Consider the following 18913-nt stretch of genomic DNA (forward strand, 5'->3'; position numbering starts at 1 on the left):
GGTTTAGTAATTTGCCACTTACACGGATTGTCGTATATGCATCGAGAAACGGGGACATATACGTGTTCGAGATTGTTATTTTGAATAGTCAATGACAAACGCAAATCGGATTTGAGTCGTCGCGTGTCGTCAATATTATGCATTGCACGCGCATTACATTATTTATTAACGTTTTAACGATAAACTTTTTCGAAACGCGCCGCGCCGCGCTGTTGCGTGAGTGACTTATTGTTAGTATGTGAGGAGCCGAGGAAAAGTATTGCAATTTCGACTGGAAAAATATTGTTCAAATGCGCGACGTATATCGTACGGCAAATCGGAAGAATCAATTAACGAACGTTGATTCTCCCGAATAAATTGTATACAATTTATTAGCTGGGTATCTGCCTTTATTTTTATCAGACCAATGCGAGCAGTCGTCAAAATAGTTTAATAATTAAAAATGCAACGTCAAAACGAGTTGCAGAATATCCGTAACAGCATATCACGAACAATTGCAGGTGCAATTAAAAATTGTGGAGTCTGCTTCTGAATATACGACGCAAACAAATGAGCGAATCAGGACGAATATTTCGAAGCGTGTAGGGATAAGCGTATGCCGCTAGTTAATAAATTACGGTAATAGGACAGGTCGTTAAAGAGAAGAGAGAATTTCTTGGATAGCGCGTTACGAAGAATACTAATGATGCCATCAATCGACAAAGTTGGCATGGCGAGAAACCCGAAAACATTGCACATGTGACATGTATTATTAAAACGATATTTGGGCTTATAGGTAATTATAGTTCATTATAGTTGCCGGTTGCCCGGAAACGGCAGACTCAATAAGATACGCGTGCTTGGTTAACATTATGTCACATCGCCGAATTACGTCCCACGGTTCCATTAGCTGAGTTGGAATAAAGTTATCGATCGATAGGCATCAGCGTACACGTTGCACAAACTGATCGCACCAAGTTTCCGCCAGTAAAACCAGACGATCATGAATAATAAAGCGCGTGCTGTGATATTAACCTCCTTGTATTTAGAAACAAATTTTATTACGCAGGTATAAAAAGCGGGCGAACGATTTATTCCCCGTTACCGATAGCTGACCGCGCCGCGAATGAAAAAGATTTCCGACCTAAATTGCACAGTAATACATAGATATTCTTAGTACAGGACGCGCTGCCGCGCGCGCAGTGCTTATGCACGAAAAGCATTAAAACGTAAATTGATAGACTAGCGCATCGCACCGGCGAATAATCTGGAAAGTTATGAACCTCGTAATTTACCTCGGCCTTACTTAAATTCATAATGAGACGCATTTAAAGCAGCTGCCGGTAATCACAGCGATTAAAACGTCTTTAAGCGCATATACCGAAACAAGTTACGGCGCCCTGTCGGCATAAAAAAAAAATAAAATAAAATAAAATAAAATAAAATTTCTGCACGCACGTTTCAATACAACGAATTAGTATGCAGAAATGTATGCAGTGGGAAGCGCGAGAATATAATGCGATTACTTTTTAATTTTTAATTTTTCGAAACCGCACGTTCATCCTCATTGTCGCGAAAGTCACCGCTTGTCAAGAATCACGAAGAATCTATGATGACGGTAATTTTTGACCACGCATTTTTTCCTCATTTTCAAATGGCGTTCCTGCGGCCAATAATTCTTGCAGAAGTCATTAATCACGTTATATGCGAACGAATCGGTCGATCACACGTCACTAGGCCATCCATACATAACGAAAACCGATTGACATTAACGCGATAAATTCTAAAAATATATATGTGTATATCCAAAAAACACACTGCAGCCGATTCTATTTTTTACGTAACTCGGAGAATTTCGTAACGCTTTTGCATGCGTATCGATAAATTACTTTTAGCTAAGAAAATTTCTCTTGAATTATTTTCATAAATCACTTTAGGCTATTGCGAATTAATTTCTTGAATTATCTTTTGGATTTCAATAAGATTTAATCTTACCGTCGAATTATACGTACATGATCACATGATTCAATTATTTGCGCATGAGACATGTATAACATAGAACGTTATTGCAAAAAGGCTTAACGCAGTAAGGGATGGAGAAAACATTTTTCGAGAGTATCGGAAGCCTCGCGGACGTGGGTGTTTTTTTAAAGAGACGCGCCTGAAAATTGATTATCGCGTTCGATCGATCCGGTATCAAATTCTACAAGTATAATTGCAATCAAAACGAAGCTGCACTGATATAACACGCTGGCCGCGTTTCCGACAATTATTTCTCTATCCATTTCCTATCGCCAAAACCACGATATTCTCGAGGAATCCGATATATTCAATTAACACTGCGCCGCACTTCCACTTGCAAATCTACCGCGTTCTACGTGGCGAATCGGTAATTCTTTCCCAGGCTCCCATGTTTTCCATACTGCAACCCAAAGGTTGCAATGCCGTCAACATCGAATTGCTGTTGTTCGCACTGTGCACGACGATCAAATTATTCGTTTCGGTATTCCAAGTTATTCCACACAGCCTAATCGATAGAGCGCAAAAAGAATTAGTTTCGTTAATATCGTAATACGCGAATATGATAGCTCTCTGCGACGTTTAATAACGATGTTTATCTCTAAGCTTTACAAAGTAAACAATTATACGTCTCGGTGATGATGAGCGAAATTTACGCGATGCCTTCTGGCAACACAGCCTCTAATATTTACGGAGGGTCGTAGGACGAGCGACAGAGCGTAGAAACGGATTCTTCGACAGCCCTCGTTGGGGAGGGAAGGGGAGGGGGTGCGGCGGCCGCTTCGAAAAAGCATTTTTTTCGCCGGACGAAAATTCCTTACCCCGATAAATCACGATTATTTGACCGAGGCTTCCCCGGGCGGGCAGTATATTTTACTTACAAAGTCACACGTTGGATCACGCGCGCACTTTTTTTTGCTCGGCTGCCGGGTATTACATTTTTAAATGGTTTTTACGTTTTGAATAGCAATGGGGCGCGCTTTGCTCGCATGCCTTTACGTACCCACGCGCCCCGTGCCACCCCTCCGGCCGGCACGTTACGTACTATCTCTGTCTCGCACCCTCTCGTCCCCCTCGGCACCCCCTCTGCCGTCCACCCCGCGACGCCCTCCTTCGCCTCCGACACCCCGCGCTCAGTGTCAGCCGGCAGGTTTTTCGCGGTGGGCACGATATCGTTGTGTCAGACGGGCGCCGGCCTCATTTGCGAGGCTTTCGCCGGAACTTCGCGGCCAAGAATTATAATTAAGATCCCGCACCGACGCCCTCCCCCTCCCCTCATCTCCCCGGCCTCCCCCGCTCGCCGCTGCTCGGCGGCGCTCACCTTCCGTGATATTACATTCCATTCCGAGCTGGATCAATCCTTTAATGGCCGGAAGTTTAATTTGTGCGCCGCTACAAAATAATCGCGAATTGCGCCGGCGAGCGCGGCGTGGAAGCGTGACCCGTCGAGAAGTTTATTATTCATAAGGTCTTATTATTGGACCGATTCCTCCGGTATCGGGCGTTATCGCTGACGCTTGAGAAAAATGAATATTAAACTACCCTCTTTGATGCCGCGCTATATTTGATGGATATAGTGTTTCTTCGCGGACAAGAATGCGCCGGCGTTTGTTTGTATTTTTTTTGGCCAACTATTGAAAAGAAATCCTCTAGCTAAAATATCATAATTCAGCGTTTTGAATATAATCACGTGTTTGTAGATCATTATATTTATCGTCTATTTTTACATTTCAATAATATTATCACAGTCCATAGAACGCATTTTATATTTTCTGTGTTAATTAAATAGAATTTCGTTCTAGAACGTAACAACTATAATCGAATTTCTAAATTTTATTTCACCGTTCATAAACTGTTGGAGTTTTCCGACCATTATGCGATTTCGTTATTAGGAATTGAAACTGGCGTACGGAGCGTAAATAAATTTTGCCGTGAGGGAAGAAAGAAATAAAAACGGGCTCACGTCTGCTCACTGACAACGCGCGTTAAAAATATCGAACACACTTTAAATAATGAACAACGCCTCTCGCAAATGCTGCGTGATTTTTCGCGAAGGAAACTCGTTCGGCATACAGTATCATACGGATGTTTTCCACGAAGTCGCGGTAATTTCGCGGGACGATTCGCGCGTCGAAAGTTATTCGTTTGATTCGTTACCAACGAAACGAGCGGCGCTCGCCATCGTGCTCGCTGAAATGCAAAACGTTTTCGTATCACTACGCTCGGAGTCGAGATACATTTTTTTCAAAGCAAGTCCCGCACCGTATCAGTGAGGGGGAGAGACGGGGAGGAAAAACGGCGAGAGAGGAAGTGAGAAACGGAGAGAGAGAGAAAGAGAGAGAGAGAGAGAGGAAAGGGGAGAGCCCACATATGAAACCGTTATCTGCACCGATTCAGCAATATTTTTACATTTACTATCCCCTCTCCCCCTTGTCCGTTACCCCTCTACGGCCGTTACCCCTTAATCTGAAACCCGCAACCTAACGAATGTACGAGTGCGGCACGGCTTACATCGACTGCACCAACGTTTCCCGTACATGCAAACATACTCCGAACACTTTAGACGCCGTTTGTCATTATTATGAATTTAGTCGTATATAGCACGGGGTGTTTTTCGCTTGTTTGATTTTCGGGTTGGTTAAAATGGTACCCAAGCTCCACGGATCAACTGCAGAGTCTGCGAGCGAAATTTAACGAACACATAAACGAATTGACGCGCACAGATGAGCCTGTAGTCGTTTATATCTCGGGAGTATATCGCATTAATTTTATATTTCAATACTTCGTGTAAAAGTAAAGTTTATTATTCTCGCTAATAAGTCATTTGACGAAAACAAGCGTATAATTACTAATCAGAAATCAATTTTCAGCCACAACCTTTATGCGCGACTACTTCTTCATTAAATTACTTTATTTAATTATCTTATAACGAAACATGTCAATTACTGTATTGTTGCGCATATGGAAGATATATTATGCGCGCATTACCTTTCCTCTTGAGCATTACCAGGTCGAGAATAGTTACCCAAATTAATCATATCGAGCATCGATTTATTCATAGACCCAGTTTAGGATACTACTGGAACTGATTTTCGCGGTGCACGTAACGAGCACGGCTGAGTTGTCGAATCGAGGGTTCACGCGCAGTTGAACCGCTGAGTAGTCGTGAGTCACCTTAGAACGCACCAGTGGTGCTTCGTACTAACGAAGTACTGTTTTTCGACAAGAGTCTACAAACAAAACTACTATACGTCATTTACGCGTTGAATGTTAATAATTGTACATTTCAAAATCTCGTATGTCTCAAAACGATTAAATGTCTCTCTAGTATATAATATTGTAATCCAAGGTTTAGAGATAATTCCAGTTTCGTGAATACAGTCGAGAGTCTCAAGCGAGCGACCCGAATATGCTTAAAATGCAAATTATAATTCTCTTTAACATTAGCATTCGTTCGTTTATCACAAAGTCTCATTCGTCATCGTTCCGAAGTTAGGGTGAGAGCCGCTGTGACGGCGAGAACCCCGCCGGCGCAGAACCCCTCGTATAATTCCACCCTTACAATTATCCCCAGCATTAAAAACACGATGTTAATTTCTGTGCGCAGCGCTCAGGGAACCCCTTCGATTCGATCGATTTGTAATTCCGCGTCTAAGCCTCGCCGTCTTGTTCGAGAGGCGTTTACTATAAACGATGAATTCGCAATATTTTCTGTCGCCGGAATCATTATACTTATATATCGAGGTTTTCCACGCGCTCATTCGACATATTCTCACGCACTCGAATGTATCCGAGATGACACAATAAAATGAAAAAAAAAAAAAAAAAAAAAAAAAAATTGTTTTATCATTTTCTACCTTTTAGTGCGTAGTAGTAAATAGTGAATTAATTAAACGCACGTTCGACAAATTATTTAGCAAAATTCATTTTTTGCATGGATGCCTCTTTAACCAACGGCGACGGTAGGAATTGTTGGCAACACAGCACCGCATTAAAAAATATAAAAATATGAAATCAATACGAGAGTGCATTGCTGTGCTTTGAAAAAAAAAAAAAAAAAAAATGCGTTTCCGTATTAGTCAGTATTTCTCCAATTTTCGGTAGGCCGTCACGAGCGTCGGCGGTATCTCGAGAGCGTCTCGACTTTATTCGCCGACCCTTTCTTCTTTTCCTGCCCCTTCAGGGGGTTGCAGATGTCACGGAAAAAAGTTTAAGCTCGCGTCTTGACCGTTGTTCACTGTCGTTTTATAAGGGCATCTCCCCTTTGCCCCGTGCGTGCCCAAGTGGTCCGGACGCATAATACAGCCGTACGCGATGGCGGTTCGGGAGTAAGGGGGTGGTATAATTAGGGGCTTGAAGGGGCGGCCTACCAAGGGAGAGGAAGTAGAAGAGGCTGACAGATGTGGGAGCATTGTTTTATGGGGAGACCCTTCTGCCTCTCGCTTCCTTCGCTTTCCTCTCTCTGTCTCTCCGTTCTGTCTACACCCCATAGCGCGCGTGGCGTGCTGTGATTTAAAATGGGTGCCGCGAATTCGTGAATCCGACAGCGAGAGACTGGTGATTCGCAGAGCATGCTCGCTCGACTATGACTGACTGCCGTGTGAAACTTTTTCGTGGCTTCGCCGAACGAGTCGAGCAGCGCGACAACGCGTTCATGATATCTTTCGCAATATGCTTCCTGTACTTGACAGAGAAAGATCGGACAGGTGTTACATTCGTACATATTGTCGTGCGTTGGAAGGAACGCACAATTTTCTTGCGTTATACGGGGAACGATGAGCGCAAGAAAAGTAGACATAAACATAAAAATTCTTTGTCCATTGATTTTTTTAATGAGCATTATTAAGAAAAATAAAACAATTAATAGGCAAGATGCAACATATAAAAATTGAAAAATAAAATATATCGAAAATTTACGGTATTTGTATTTAGCATTCGTAATAACTATGACACACGACACGTTTGAAGAGCTCGCCAATAGCTCACAAAGCTTCGTTTTCCCTTTACATATAAAAATGTCAAGAATAGATATATATTGTCTGCTGTGTGTGTTGCCTATTCTGGTAGAATATAATTCAAAATATGTATAGCCCATGACAATTTATTTTACCGACTGATAGCTAAGAATGAATGTTCAGCACACCAAATCCTGATATTGTGTGTTAATATAAAACAAATCCGTGGTATATGCACAACTCCACTGAACCGAATCTTATTCAAGTGGACGCAGACTTTCAATAAAAACGGCCATATATACGAAAAAAAAGTATACTCCGTATGTTTGCTTTATTTAATCCTTTTAATATATATTGACCGTCTAATCGTTCAGAAGAGAGAGACTCGTGGAAAGAATATTGTCGCGTATTGGTCAGTAAATTGCCAATTTATTTATGTCGGCAATGTTTCAATCCAATAAGGAGTTTCTCTTTAAAAGACGCTTCATATAACATACAATTATATAATTTTTTGCAGCGAATTGCGCTTAAAAATTTAAACGTGCTTAATTTTTTATAATATTTACATTTTTCCTATTTTTCATTTTTTTTCTTGTATTAGTAAACTTGCTCTTTTTCACCCAAGAAATTACATCTTTTTATATATAAATTTCACGCTTGGAGGAGCACTTTGCCATCGCCAAGCTCTTTTTCCATTTGCACGTACAGTGAATCACATCTTTGAATTTTAATTTCGTTCAAAAATCTGAGTAATCGCGAGAGAGACTTGCGAACATGTGCAGTCACACCTCTCATTAGGTTTTTGACAGCCCTTCATACGAGGATCAACCCACCCTGTGCATCCACCCGAGTTCCCAAACCATCGACTACCCCTATTCGCGCTTTTGTTCTTTGTCTCACTGAATGCTAGCAACCCCTCGGCTGTACGGCTTAAATCAGTCGAACGCCGAATATGAGCACGAAATTCACGAGTCGAGCGGCAATTAAAATATTCTTTGCCGACGGTCGCGAGCCGTCCGCCGTTTATTCTTTCGACCATCACAAACAATCGCCCACCGCGATATACTTTTAGTTTGCGATTAAGCATCTTTACAAATAGCTCCGATCGATTTTTTTTTATATGCAATAGGTCGAGAACGATTTATATAAAAAAATTTTCGACGTAAGATAATACAATCTTTCATATGTACGTAAATGACACTGTAAAGTAAGATGTTAAAAAAAAATTCTTAAATATGTTCACACATTGTTTTTCATTTAAATTTTATTAAAGTTTTTCTAACATTCTATTAACTTTGCTCGCTAAGCTTGCCCTAAGGAATAGCCGTCAATCTGTCGCTGAAGAATAAGATCGACAATGAAACGTTCTCATCACGAGTCTCAGAGTTCAGCAGCCCATAATTATCCACCAGGCTTTGTGTAGAACGATAATATATATGTAACACGCGTCTAACCATAAACGAACCCTTTCGCAAGTTCGCATACTTATTCGCATTTTACCATTTACGCCGAGACCATAATTCCTCGGTTGTCAAATATTAACGACTAATGAGAAGAGTGTTAATTTATGAGACAAAAAGCACGGGACAATGAGATACTCCTTCTTCCTTCCGCGCACGGAACGAACTGAAATAGAAGGCGAGACAAAGAAAAGTGTATGAAGGAGCGAGGAAGGGACAGCCACAGAGAGAAGTGAATGAGAAAGAGGAGAGAAAATACAACTAAAAGGTTGATGAAGAGAGAAGATGGAAGAGAAGAAGCCTCGATCAAGCCAAACGGAGCAAGCATCGCGTAGGCAAGACGAAGAGGGCAGACGACGCGGACAGAGAGAATCGATGATAGAAGGAACAAAGACAGAGGGATACGAAGAGGGAGAGACGGATGCCACAGAGAGTGGAGCAAGTGCCATGCCGCGAGAAGCGAGTGCGTGGCTTAATTTCCTGCTAAATTACTACTTTAATAGGAAAGATGAACGCCGTTGATGAGGAGGGTTAGCCGGAATATAAATAGGGGGTACCGACTCTCCTTCTCTATCTTTTCTCCGTTCCACTCTGCTCTTTGCTGTTCCTCTCGTAACCCCCATAACCCCCGCGGCTTGGACCACCTTCTATCCCAACCCCTTAACTCCGCGGCATCGTCATCGCCCGGTTAACGGCGTGACAGCAGAAGGAGAGCGATGATTCACTGGATGATTGACGATTTTACAATGAGTTCCTTTGTCGCGGCCTGGCCAATTTCACGCGATTTTACGGCGGAACCGTGGCTGGACGGATCATAAATGCAATTATTCCTTTTTTGCAATTATTGTAAAAAGGTCTAGTTAGAATAATTACCATAATGTTAAAATAATTTTCTATCAAGTTTTAAATGAATATATTATTACATTGTTATTGAACGCGTGTTATATGTGTATGTGTGTGTATAGTAGGGCGCTAAAAATCAAAAAATAACTCTCTTCTAAATTTTGAGAGGAAACGTTTTGGAATATTAGCTTGAACCGTATTTTCATTCTATATCATGTTTTTCGCAATTCTAATGCCACCCTTCTCCTATCAAACTCATAAAATGGTTAATGCCGGCTCAAGCTGTTCAATGAGACGCGTGCAACAAATTCGCATAATAATTATCGATCGACCGTTAATCCATCCTTTGTTTCTCCCCGCCGAGGGAAAACGAGCCGCCACAAAGCGGATCGCTTTAGTCGTCTTATACATCTCGTGGAAGTTAACAAACATTGTGTTCCTTATCTCTTCTCGGCACAATTAATGCGAGGAACCCTTTGCCCGATCTCTCGTGCCCATCCTCCTCTTTCTTCTTCCTCTTCTTCGTTTCAGCCGTACGTACCGTTCTCACCATCCCCCTTGCTCCCTCGCGCGCATCACTTCCCTCGAACCTCTTCCACCTTTTACCCCCGGCGCCTTTGGTGCTTTCCTTAACGCGGTATTACTTATGTAGATGAGCCTCGCAATTCCTATACATTATTTGCGAAGACCCCGGCCTCGAAGGGCGGCAAAACGGACTCGAATGAACGGAAGACGAGGGAATGGAAGATGGGGGAGGGAGGAGAGAGTAAAAGGATCTGAAACTTTCAAGATTGCGGAGTCGACGCTTTGCAAATTCCGATTCGCGTCGTGGAGAATACAGAGAAAACGAGAGACTATCGTCCTTATAATCGGAACCCTTTTTGAATCCAGATGCGTGTCAATTAAACGACATTATCCATTAATAATGCAACGCTATAATATAATTTATCAGTACAATCGCGTTGCGCTAAATTGTAAAAAATATACGTGTTAAATTCAGTGTAATGTCTAGAGAGTGTTATTCAGTTTTAACTACAATTTGAGAAGAGCAAAGTCTCTGTTCTCGGCTTGAATCTAATGTAGATTTATTATGAGGATCATAGCTGAAGAGCGCGCCGTAAAATATCTTCAAGATTCATGTTACATGGAGGAAATTCCGAGCTCGTTCATGCCCCTATGCAACCTCTGCGACAATTCGGTTACAAACCAGTAGGAGATGTGACATTTTTATCGAGCCGTATATCGAAATGTAAATTTAGTTTGTAGCACCACGACCAGGGACGGTATATCTGTTTTACGGCCGATTTTAGTAGTGATATCCTTGCACTTAACGTCGCAGCGTGCAGTCGGGTCCCTTCTCTTCGTCGGTTTCTCGCGCGTTTCCTGAGCTCCTCGTGAGCGCGAAAGCGATGGGACTCCTGGTACTTTGTTGCACGACTTTATAGTCACACAGTCGTATAACTAAGGGGACAGTGATGACTCGTAAGGCGACTTGTTATATTTCTACACGTCAGTCAGCCTCACGTGTTCAGCGTCCCTCACCGCATTCGAATTGATTATGCATTGCTAAATTTATCTTTGTACATCCATCATTCATTTACGCGAATTAAATCCGTGAACTTTTCAATCGACGCGCGATTTCGCGGATTGCATTTGCTAAACAAAATGCGCTAAAGGAAATTTTAAGATTCACGTGATTGCGATCAAATTTATATATAATAGTTACACTCATTAAAAACAAAAATTAATATCAAGTCAACAATACACAAGTAAGAGTATAAAATCTTCTTTAAAGAATTTGATAATCTTAAATGCACATAACTTTCTTATTATATAAACAAATTTCTTCAATATGTAAGCAAGTTACGTCTCTCTGTTTAAGATTAAATCAAATCTATCCAATTCTTTCAAGAATTTATACTCTTGTTAATATATAAGAATATAATTGTCGATTTCATAATTTTTTTCGCGTTAATAAAACTGTTATAAAAATTCATCAATGACGATTCATTATTGGTAGAGTAAATTCTCAAGGGAGGTGGTTACAATATTAATACGGAGGGTTTGATTTAAATAAAGAAATATTATACGACTTCCGCGCTAATCTTTTTGCTCCTTTCGCAAGAGAGAAGGGGGAGGGGGGAGAGAGAGAGAGAAAGAGAGAGAGGGAAAAATACCGACCCGTGAAACACGTGTGGCTCTTATTTCTATTAATTTCTTCCTCGTGAATACGGTCGCCCGTGAATAAGCATAGCGCATTTACAATAAGAAGGTTTAACATTAACGTGCCAATACGCCGCCGAACGGATTCGCCACGCCATGAACGCCGTGAAGAGGCGGCCGCGCGCGCGGCGAACGCTGCGTGTAATGAGAAGAACACCGGGAATCTTATTGACCGTGCTTACGAATCGAATATCGATTGCTCGCTGCCAATTATCGGGTCGCATTATTTTCGATCGATTCGTACGGCAAACGAACCGGCGCGGCGGCGGCGGCGGCGGCGGCAACGGTGGCGGTGGCGATCGCGCGCGTTCACCTGCCCCTCAGCCGGGAATACATTCGCGCGCGTCGCCGTGCCGGGATTGCCGCGCGGCGCATAATTATCACGAAACTCGCAATTTAGGCGGCCGACTTCCGTGCAAACGAATGGAACCGGTGTAACGTGAGGGGCGATGTGCAAAAAAGGTCGGTGCCTCGTAAAACGCGGGGGAGTCGCGTGAAAAAAAGTGAGCCCGGGCAAATGCACGAGATATACAAGTAATGTAATTTTTATTGCGTCAACAGTAACGCGCATCGCGTAATGAACAATTTTTCGCGCTTTCAAATGAACGCGTATTTATGGCGTAATTACGTAACGCGCCGTAATAAATATCGTTGACGTTATAAGCGCGCCTACGCACCGCGCGCGCGGCACACCGTGCTACTTTCGCGATTTGTTTCCATTAATTTTGGAGAGTCTCGCTTATACCGAGGGACGTGACAGGGTCGTTCTGTGTAAGGTGACGCGTAGCAGCGCATAAGAGTGCGTCCATCGGCAGGAAGTTGTCCGTCACGTCGATTCTTATTGAAACATTCACAAAAGGGCGATCGTAGCTTTATCTGCAGTTTGATTGTAGATTATTGATGTTCCTCCCCGTGTTCGTTCATCCAGGCAAGCGAGGGCCGTCGCCCGTAAAAAAAAGCCCCGAAAAATCGACGGCAAAGGGTGGACCACCCGCGCCACCCCCTCTGCCACCTCCTCCGCGCCCCCGCCCGTAGTCGCCCTCACCTCTCATCCTCGTCCCATGGTCTCCCGCTGCCGCCGCCGCCGCCGCCGCCGCCGCCGCCGCCACCACCCCCGCCGCCCCTACTACCCCCGGACGCCAGTCGAATGCATGTCTCTCCCTGCACTCTCTCGTTGCGCGTAAAAATATCTACGTCCTCCCGCCCCCGCGCCCACCCGCCCGCGCGCCAGGCCGCTTTTTTTCCACACACGTGCGTGAAAGCATCGCGCGCCCGCATACACGTACGTGCATCCACGTAACGCATACACAGGTAGCGTCCAAGTACGCGCGCGTGGCGCATATATTCCCGCGCGCGCGGAGGAGACGTACGCGCGGAGGATGGCCGGCGTTGTTTTCGCGTATGTAATCTCGATTCACAATCATTTCACATACTTTTGCCATTAGAGCCGATTCACAAGTGAGCAAACAATGCCTCCATTCTTCCGATCGCTACAAAAGAGTTTTTGGCACACTTTCGCGCCCGTCCGAGCACACGCGCGTATAAGAGGAGGTCGGGGATGAGGGCGACGAGACGGGAAGAGTGAGACGAGGGAGAGGGGACGAGGGGACAAGGGAGAAAGGTAGGACGAAAAGAGAGAGAGAGAGAGAGAAAGAGAGAGTAGATCTCCTACCTATTCGGTTGCCTGCCTGCCTGCCTGCCTGCCTGCCGCCTGCCCGCCTGCATCTGAATCGCATCGTCGATGCTCCGGCGCATCGGATTTCCATGCGGCTCTCTTCGTGACAATCGCGGCCCTTTTTTACCCCTAGACCGTTAGGAGGAAACTTTGGCATAGTATGTCACCACGTGTCTTGTCGTTGGTAGAGCGACAATTATCCCAGCCGAAGTCGGACACGATTGGGATGCGATCGAGACCATTCGTAGAAAAAAAAATTTTTTTCATTGCGATTCACGTCGATTATGTCGACGGCGTTCGACGGAAGAGGCGATGCGAGAGAGAAGAGAAGCGGGGAGGAGTGGACGGCAGAAGTGATGGCCGTTGATAGATTTTTTCTGGATACGAACGGGGCGATTTCGAAAAAAATATTTGTTGTCTTTGCAGACAATAAATATAGGCGTACGTAGGTACTCTGTTACACAGAAATCAAAATGTGGAAACACGCGCAGCACTTGAATATCAACTGAATTGGATATCGAGTGCACTCCCAGTGCTCGGGGATGATCAAATATTTTTTTCTGTTGCATCGTACTTGTTGGGGAAAAAAATGTATCCACGTCGGAGTGATCATTAGTCGCGAATTCTAAACATAGCAGCGCAAGAAAGTGACGGAGAGTGTCCCACCGTTATCCCCGTTTCGCGATACGCGAAAAATTGTTCCGCACCGGAAACTGGAAGCTAGTAGAGACGAGTATTTAATGGAAATTTGTCTTGAAATTTTTTCGTGCGCACAGCCGAACGGCGCTGACAATTTTTGTAAATTTTTAGCGCGTCACGCGTGACTACTTTGACGCCTCGAATTTCAACGGGCGTCATTGCTGCACACTGATATTCAAGAAACATCAAGGGCTATGTATCAAACGTGTTTCAGTTTTATTTCAAAAGCGATAATTCCTTAAACACCGTAATTTCTTGAACGCGTCGTGTGTAACGGCGGACAACAGAATTCAGAGTTGTTAAAATTAGGCAAATTTTTTTTTTTGTGAAAAGACGTACGCGCGTAGCGGATTAATCGTCGCTCGCAAACGCGGATGATTGTAACGAAGGGAACCGAGGGCGATGCACGCGATACTCGTGCGCCGTTAGCGGCGCACGCCATTTTCGAAAAAAATTCCTCGTTGCCTACAAAACGACTCGACGCTCGCGGCCGGGCGAATCCTAAAATTCTGCCTTGAAGGGTCGTTAGGTTAACGCGGTGACATCGGAGGTGGTGGGCTGCTCGCTGTAATATATCGAATGATGAATCCGCGCATCGCAAACCCATAAAAACCCGTCAGCTCCGGACAGATACGAGATACGCCCTATTACTGTCCACCAACACCCGGGCGCCCCAGCGCCGTCCAGTTCGCAACGGCTAACTAAATTACCAGTTACATTTTTTACTGTCCGATCCCTGGGCGTTTTTTACCATCGTATCGAACGCAATGAAATGCTTCCCTAGGTCGTCGCGGCGGAGCACTGAAAGGCCGGCACCGAAAATGTTCCACGAGCTTTTTCGTGCTACGGTAAAACGATAGATTCGAAAAATAAATATGCGCCACCCCGCCCGTAGCGGGCGTAAACGCGCCAAAAAAATATGGCTCGAGATATAAATGCGTGTATTTTCGAAAATTTTCGCGAAGCACTCGCAACACCTGCCCTTAGGCGATGACATATTTTCTACGGAGTAGGAATAGTTTATTAACGTAATACGATATTGTTATCTTCTCGCTTTTGTCCACGTCCACCTGAAGTTGTGGCTGATACGATACAAAGATGCACGATATCGAAGTTGCGATGGTACCTTAAAGCTATTCTACAAGCTAAAGCTACAAGACTGACACAATTATCAGCAAAATGTTTAATTGTTTAGAATTTTTAACTGTAAGCATTAATTAATAGCACGACGTAATACATATGTTTAATAATCCATTATAACTGAAAAGTATATCAATTTGAATTGAGAAAAACGGCTAACCGGTCGAAAGTGCGGGTCTTAGTGCTCAATAATAGTTCTCTAGGATTTCTGAATTTATAATTACATTTACAAGTTGCCTCGAACTGCGCGCCGCATATTTACCGAACTTTAAAACGCAGCTGTTAAGTAGAATTAGAACTGTAATATTATAAGTTAAATTGCTAATCAATTTAATAATTTTGATGAAAAGACAGGCATCTTTGGAATCTCCCCTATCCCAGAAACTCTAAAATGTTTATACAAATAAAAAATGTTTCAGTGACTTTAATTCAACGAAGATATCGTCAGATCCAGAACTATCTAGTTTTCACGAATAACTCAAATAATTTTGCCTCTATTTCCAAATAAGATACACTTTAACGAAACATATTGAAGTATGAACACTCGAAATTACGTGCATTCTCAGGCTGTCGTTATCACGTTACGTTTAATTTTTCTCTAAAGTCATTTATAAAAGATTTACACGGGTAAAATGTCGTATCAGAACGACGCCAGGGTGGAAAATAAATGGGACCGCATAAAAATCGTAGCAGATCCGACTCCCTCTAGTCGCTTATGTGCTCTTTTATATCACTCATATATCTATGCGGGGCAAATAAAATTACGCGAGGAATAATGTTGCATTGTCGATATATCGTAAACGCGCGAGCGACAAATTTTGTGCAAATGCCCAAAACTGCGGAAGAAAAATTTATTAACTGTGAACTGTACCGTGGATCGGTTCGGTCGGCCAGTCGAGTCGCGATTTTATTTCACGAAGAATTTTATTAGGCGCTCGCAAAATCAGCAATAACTAATATTTTACTATTTGCCGGCCCCGAGCCAAGGGACCGCGGGTTATAAAATAAAATGTTGCGCGCGTTTATGCGACTGCCGGGCCACTCGTTTCGGAAGTGAGACGGTGTAAATTTTACAGTGCGCGGACGATAAACGTGTGCGCGAGATGAAACATGGTCCGAACATTTTTCTTTGCCATCCATTTGCGCGTAAGTTACGTGGTTTATTTTTTTTCGCTATCGTTATCTATCCGATCAATGTCGTTTTTGAGCTAGGAAAACATCTAAACATTAGTTTGGAACATAGTAACATTTATTTTCGAGAAAATAGCGTACGTCGAGCGAAATGACTTGGACGAATTGAAAATCCCACTTCTCAAGTCGACACCTTAATCATATTGTTGGTCCATGAAAAATGCAACAAGGCAAACGTCTACGCTTATGGCGGCTTCCCGGAAGAAGTATGCCGCGCGGTTAACCTAATTTATGCCAATATCCATCCGGGAAGGTTAAAGGTACTGCATCTTGAGAGCCATCAAGTCGTAACAGATAGTCTGTATTCGTGCCTAAGTTATGACCTCGTAGGGCCGACTTTATCCCTCGTAAAAAAGCCCGAACGGCCTTCCGAAACGAGGGAGGGCGCATAATTATTCGACGCGTCGCTCATTCGAGGCTGGCTCTTTTAACTTTACTGTCTCCTCGGACATGCACACCCGTCGAAGGTTTCGCAAAAACTACGCGCGAGCGGTGTCAGCCGCGCGGCGAGAATGGACCTCGGTATCAGTACGCGTGCAAACGACGCCGTAGATACCGATCGACAACGTCCGAGCGGCATCGAATACATGTTTGTCCTAATATTACGATCCAATTAGCAGGACCATTCGAGATGCGAAGAATTCGCGTCGAGCAAGCGGAAGGGAAAGGGCCGCGACACCAGCCCGACACACCTGCCGCAGCGAGTTTTTTTTATGACGCACCAAAAATGCATTTGCTCTTTTTAGTATGTTTCACACAGACATTTTATATAAAAACTTATTTCACAAAACAGATTGTTTTGCATCAGTGTATTCAGCGCCAAAAATGGGCGGGAGCAAAGTAATGATGCGATATTGCGTCGGTAGTGTCCTCGTTTCTTAATTTAAAGCACGTAGCATTACTTTCGGGAAACTTTATGTGTATCGTCTATAATAAATATTAACCCTTCCGGGAAGAGACGTGGGCGCTCGCGCGCGAACGCGTAATCAGTAAGGCAAGCGTAACTATACGGAGTTATCAAATTGATCAAGCCAAAATAATCTGTGCGAGCGGCCACCTCGGTTATGCGCCATAAACGCAGTGTATGAGCAATACCGCGGGCCACCTAACCATGTATACCTACGAATAAACCAGCGTCCACGAGGCCACCATCCGTGGGATCGCCAACACAAACGCGGGGAACATAACATAACCCGGTGTCACGCGCAGGACTTTACAACTCTGCCATCTCGTCGTTTCTCCTCCTCCTCCTCCTCCCTTGACTCCTCCGTTTCTCCCTCTATCCCCTTCTTGCCCGTCCTCGTCAGCCATCGAGCACCCTCCGTGTCGCCTTTATGCCGTCCAAGCGGTTCCCTCTTGATGCTATCTCTTTATCGCCTCATGTAATATCCGGGGCACTCATTGCCGTTTCAAAAATATTCTCTCGGATCATTCGCCCTCGCAAACGGGACCGATCGGTGTTCCGCGTGTTGACGTTTCCGCGAAAGTGTTCTCAGCATTTGTGAGAAAATAGGACTCACGAGATTATAACAGCCGGGAGGTGGTAGGATGACGGTATCCGCCGCTCCAAGACGAAAAGGAGAACATCAGAGAGTCGAGAAGGGGGTGGGTGCGGAGTGGATACAATCTCCTGATACCGTGGAGAACGAGGAGTTCGTTGAGGAAAAATTTTAGTTCGGAGATTACGGAAAAAGGGAGAAGCGCGCAGCGGCGGTAAAGAGTCGCCACTCGTCGATGTCTCTACGCGTTACCGCTATGTGGATATTACAAGATATTAAAATGAGAGCAAACCAACTTCTGGTATATCTGAGGGCGTCAAATTAAGTCGAACCATTAACATGGACGTTTATGACTTCTGGCGAATTTTGTGCGTGATTTACGTACAACCGATTGTATATAAAATGAAGCCTGGATAATAATCCAACGTAATGGTAATTATTTGGTAGTTATGACACAACGTGTGTAGGCGAATAAACGTTATTCTTTTTACGTCCTCTTCTTCTCCTCTTCGACATCTTAATTTTAGAAAGTTCGAGACAACTTGGAATAACTTGTAAACAACTTTTCTTATGAATAATATGAGAAAGGACAACTTTGAGTTGGATAAATAGTAGAATCGGTCACTGTTAACGCGAATGACAAAACGAGGATTGAAACTGGCCGAAGCGCAGCAAGAAACGAAAAGAAAAACGGTCGCGAAACGGTCGAGCATGGTAACGCTGCCGAAGAGGCACTGAATATCCGTTGGGTGCTGGCAGATATTACTATAATGCAACTCTGGACATAAACGCGTTTACGACACGCTGCGTTGTCATTACGCGGCCCCTGCATCGTTCGCCAGTGGCTTTAACTTTATCGGCACCACCACCAACGAGGGCACCCGTCACCGACGATGCCATCGCCGTTACCAGCGTTACCACTACCAGAAACAGCAACCAGCAACAACAGCATTCCCCTACCGCGCGTCGCCGCGCGCGTAAGAGCACGGACGCGCGCTGCTCCGAATGTTCTCTTCTTAGGCTTCTTCCTCCTCCCTCCTCAGAGAAACACCTGTCTGTCATGCTTTACGGTGCGCTCGTAAAAATTAATCGTCTATAATTAGAAAAATCGCGAGCGCGGCACGCTGTACCATGCCGCAGCGCCGGTGAGCTCGGCGTGAAGTAGGGGAGCTTCTCCCGGCCGTTTTCGGAACTCCCGGAGGAACAAAGGTTTCCCGTGTGCGAATTTTA

At 44.1% G+C, this 18913-nt stretch overlaps 1 long non-coding RNA gene across 1 annotated transcript in view; it reads right to left on the reverse strand.

The window, feature by feature from the left end:
* LOC120358992 overlaps positions 1-18719 on the reverse strand; it is a 107198-nt gene extending 88479 nt beyond the window's left edge. The window contains exon 1 of the long non-coding RNA XR_005575895.1: positions 17308-18719. This is a non-coding gene — a long non-coding RNA (uncharacterized LOC120358992). The remainder of the gene's footprint in view (positions 1-17307) is intronic.
* Between the last annotated feature and the right edge of the window lie 194 nt (positions 18720-18913).

This window comes from Solenopsis invicta, chromosome 11, assembly GCF_016802725.1.
Source record: "Solenopsis invicta isolate M01_SB chromosome 11, UNIL_Sinv_3.0, whole genome shotgun sequence".
In the NCBI taxonomy this organism is placed as follows: Eukaryota; Metazoa; Arthropoda; class Insecta; order Hymenoptera; family Formicidae; genus Solenopsis; species Solenopsis invicta.